We start from the raw sequence: 5,117 nt of genomic DNA, 5'->3' as shown, positions 1-5,117 counted from the left end.
ATCATCTCCGTCATAAAATTGAATATTCATAACGGTTAATTCTACAAAAGACCAACTTTAGGATATTGCACATAAATTTTTCGAGACAATATTGAAATTTTGCGTAATAAAAAATCTTTTTCCCCCCGCTCACCGCAGTATATCATAACGAGTAAGAGAAATCCTCTTTGTATCAATTCACAGAGGTCATAATTCGAAGTAGTCACGGAGAAATGAGAAATATTGAGCTGAAAACGCACGAGAGATACTCGCAAAGCACTTAATAAATCACCCTCGCCCGCTCGAGAAACAATTATTTGACTTTTTATGACGCCAAACCTGGGGGTGTATTCAAAGGAATTCCCTCGGCGCTCAAACTTCAAGGGTTGTTGTAGAGAGCCGCGTCATGGTGGGGGGTGAAATCTAGCACACCCCTCTATAAAGCTTCTAGGCTGGACTAGAAGCATCCCTCGCCTTCCCCGGGGAGAGACAAATGTAACACAAATACACTTGACAGAGTGGCTTATCTCCCTCATCATCAATTATTACTAATAAGGAATGAAGGGGAACGTTTTTTTAGGTTTAAATTGCAACCCCTTTTCGTTTATAAAGGGGATGATCTTTTTATATCTTGATGAGCATATTTTGATGTAATTATTCTCTTTGTAAAATGTAATATTCGATTTAAAAAAGAGTTCCCCCCAAAAAAAATTCGGCGTTATTATCTAGAACAATCAATTACGTTGACGGGCAGGAGCGGGTTATTGCCGTCAAATATCTTCATCCGGACGCAATAAGACCTGTCCCCCCACGGTAAAAATTTATATTCGACGCCCATTGTGAGCGCGGCGCGGCTAAATTATTGACGGCGGCGTTGGATCGCATTATCCCGTCGAGCTATTCATCAGCCCAAACTATTAGATTAAAACGGGATTACAAAAGAGCGCCGCCTCCCCGCCAACAGAAAACGGGGGGAAACATTATTAGGGGATCCTCGTCGCTTTTTCGGTCTTCATATCGGTTAATTAGGGCAACGTGGCACACCTCCCATTTAACGCCTAATGCAGCCGACAGGTGGGGGGATGGGAAACACGAATGGGGTGAGCGGGAGGGGGAGGCTTTTTAACGGGTTTTCGGGAGGTCACGTTTGGGTGGGTTGCAGTTTCACATCGCAGGGGCTAAGTGGATTTCTTATGAATTTATTCGTCCATTCAATAATTAACATGCTCTTCAAATATAAGGAAATAAATAATATCAAATTATCATCTTACCATATTAGGAAAGATTAACTTGTTATAGCTCAAAACTAGACTAACACTAGCACTAGAACTAGAAAAATGCGTCATGTTTGGTGGGTTTATTTTAAAGGTTATTTAATAAGCATTACGAATACATCAAAATTAAAGTTAACATTAACACCTTTGTCAACCTTTGGTTTAAAATGTCAACCTCAATTTTGACGTATTTGTAATCGTCATTAAGAATCCTTTGAAATGAGTACCAACTCGATATATTTCATTTCAATATTAATGAAGTTATGGTCAATTTCCAGTTTGAAATGTCAACGTCAATTTTGACATATTCGTAACTATCAAAATGTCTCAAAATAAATATGATTTTTCATAAAAAAAGAAAATAAGAAAAAAATCCCAAAAATTAAGGTTGGTAAAAAAAATATTAAACCTGAAGTTGTCAACTTTGAAATGTCAACCTTAATTCTGACGTATTTGTAATCGTCATTAAGAATCCTTTGAAATGAGTACCAACACAATATATTTCATTTCAATATTAATGAAGTTATGGTCAATTTCCGGTTTGAAATGTCAACGTCAATTTTGATATATTCGTAATTTTATCAAAATGTCTTAAAATAAACATAATTTTTCATAAAAAACGAAAATACCAGAAAAAATCTCAAAAATTAAGGTTGGTATTAATATTTAAAAATTATGTTGCCAACTTCAGGTTTAATATTTTTTATTCTAACTTTTTTGTTTTTCGAGATAAATGTGTCATGTTTGGATTCATTTTAAAGGTTATTTAATAAGGATTACGAATACATAAAAATCAAAGTTGACATTAACACCATGAAGTTGTCAACTTTGAAATGTCAACCTTAATTTTGACGTATTTGTAATCGTCATTAAGAATCCTTTGAAATGAGTACCAACACAATATATTTCATTTCAATATTAATGAAGTTATGGTCAATTTCCGGTTTGAAATGTCAACGTCAATTTTGACATATTCGTAATTTTATCAAAATGTCTTAAAATAAACATAATTTTTCATAAAAAACGAAAATACCAGACAAAATCTCAAAAATTAAGGTTGGTATTAATATTTAAAAATTATGTTGCCAATTTCATTGTTGCCAACTTCAGGTTTAATATTTTTTATTCTAACTTTTTTGTTTTTCGAGATAAATGCGTCATGTTTGGGTTCATTTTAAAGGTTATTTAATAAGGATTACGAATACATAAAAATCAAAGTTGACATTAACACCATGAAGTTGTCAACTTTGAAATGTCAACCTTAATTTTGACGTATTTGTAATCGTCATTAAGAATCCTTTGAAATGAGTACCAACACAATATATTTCATTTCAATATTAATGAAGTTATGGTCAATTTCCGGTTTGAAATGTCAACGTCAATTTTGATATATTCGTAATTTTATCAAAATGTCTTAAAATAAACATAATTTTTCATAAAAAACGAAAATACCAGAAAAAATCTCAAAAATTAAGGTTGGTATTAATATTTAAAAATTATGTTGCCAATTTCATTGTTGCCAACTTCAGGTTTAATATTTTCTATTCTAACTTTTTTGTTTTTCGAGATAAATGCGTCATGTTTGGGTTCATTTTAAAGGTTATTTAATAAGGATTACGAATACATAAAAATCAAAGTTGACATTAACACCATGAAGTTGTCAACTTTGAAATGTCAACCTTAATTTTGACGTATTTGTAATCGTCATTAAGAATCCTTTGAAATGAGTACCAACTCGATATATTTCATTTCAATATTAATGAAGTTATGGTCAATTTCCGGTTTGAAATGTCAACGTCAATTTTGACATATTCGTAATTTTATCAAAATGTCTTAAAATAAACATCATTTTTCATAAAAAACGAAAATACAAGAAATAATCTCAAGAATTAAGGTTGCTATTAATATTTAAAAATTATGTTGCTAACTTCATTGTTGCCAACTTCAGGTTTAATATTTTTTATTCTAACTTTTTGTTTTTCGAGATAAATACGTCATGTTTGGGTTCATTTTAAAGGTTATTTAATAGAGATTACAAATATAATAATAAAATTAAAATTGACGTTGACACCTGAAAGATTTTTTTAGCTGTGCAAAATCATCTTTATTGGACTATCTCTAGAACTAACAAAAGACCTAGAACTAGAATCATTCGGGTTTAGCCGTCTTGAGAGACGTGCGGCTAAATCCGAATGTTTCTAGTTCTCGGTCTAGTGTTAGTTCTAATTTTGCACAAGAACTAACGCTAGACCTAGAACCAGAAACATTCGGGTGGGTTGAGACGGCTCTACAGTTTATTATTTAACTTTTCTGAGATATTCCCAAAAGCCATCTTTCCAAGATGTTGCGTACCTTTTACTTTAAATCTTATTTACTCATGAACTTGAGGCACTTGAACGTTATAAGTTTTTATAAAAGAGCCCACAAAAAGTTGTTTACAGTATTATTGCATCAGCAACTTTAAAAAGCTTGTACATTTTAAAGACAACACGTTTTTAATTATAACTTGAAAAAGTATCAATTCGGTAAGAAAAAAGTAGACAAGACTCACCGTATTAGATTCTTGATGCTTTGTACTTTGTAGTTCTGACCTGAAAATAAAAGAAAAATTATTCGAAACTTATTTCGCAATTATAAAATTTTTCAAGACAAAGATAAAAACATGAAAAAAGCTAAATAAGAAATATAATAGAAGAACAAAGTCCTTTATTTAGAAAACTTTCCAATCCCCGTCATAAAAGCGTGCCTTCGAAAATCGTCTAATAGCTCGATTCGACCGGAAGTGATCGGATTAAAAGTTTGCGACGTTGTTAAAACTTCCAGCTAACTAAACAAGTAAAATAGTTAACAAAGGCACAACGCGATAAAAAAAGGCATTGAAACGTAGCTTTTAAAAATCGTCGAAAATATTAACGAGGTTTCCAAAACTTTGGATAAAAAATTTAAAAAAAAAATCGTCTACATAACCTAATATTTATTTAATATTTTTCGTTGCTTACTTTAAGAGCAATTGAAACGGTAAACGATCGCCGCAAATTCCGAGTGGAAACCCGTATTTTATGGAAATACATTCCAATAATGGTCTGAGTTTCCCCTCGCGTAAAAAACCATATAAAATAACGATACCCCACCCGATACGAAACAAATATTTCAATCGAACTAACGGAAAAACGTGGTGTAAAAACCGGGTGTGCTTAACGGAGACAATTTAAAAGGTTAAAAGTTTTTCCAACGGACACGAAACGCGTTTATACATCCGCTAAATGGTCTCGTATATAATGTCTAACCTTCTACCTTTAATAGAATGGTAATTTATGGAACTACTTCTCGACTCTTCCAACGGCTCTCCACCAAACTCCCTTTTTCTTTTTTCACCCTTTTTTCGGGACGACGAATATTACCTGTAACGACGACGCTCTACGGCCCCTGCGTTTTATTAAATTACGGTAAGAAAATATATCAACTCGAACAATTTAAAGTCTGACGTTGGGTTAAGTACCTTTTCAATGTGACGAATGCCCATTTTATATTAAAATTATTATTTTTATCTATTCCATCCTATATATTTCAATTTGTTTCACCACCTTTATTATTAATTATTAATAAAAAAAATTTTTGACTTTTTGAACGATTTGACATTAAAATTTAACGTCGAATTTTTGATAGTGACGCCATCTATGTTTGAACCTAAAAAGTTAATTATTAAAATTAAATTGTTTTGTAAATGTAATTTTTGTAATTATATTTTTTTGATAAATTAATTCATTAAGAATTAATAATAAAATAAATAATAAAAGTAATAATAAAATTAAAAAAGTTAATAATAAAATGATTTTTTTTGGAAAATAGTTGCTATAGTGTACA

Source organism: Onthophagus taurus, chromosome 5, assembly GCF_036711975.1.
Source record: "Onthophagus taurus isolate NC chromosome 5, IU_Otau_3.0, whole genome shotgun sequence".
NCBI classification, from domain to species: domain Eukaryota; kingdom Metazoa; phylum Arthropoda; class Insecta; order Coleoptera; family Scarabaeidae; genus Onthophagus; species Onthophagus taurus.
Note: the sequence above shows the minus strand (reverse complement) of the source record.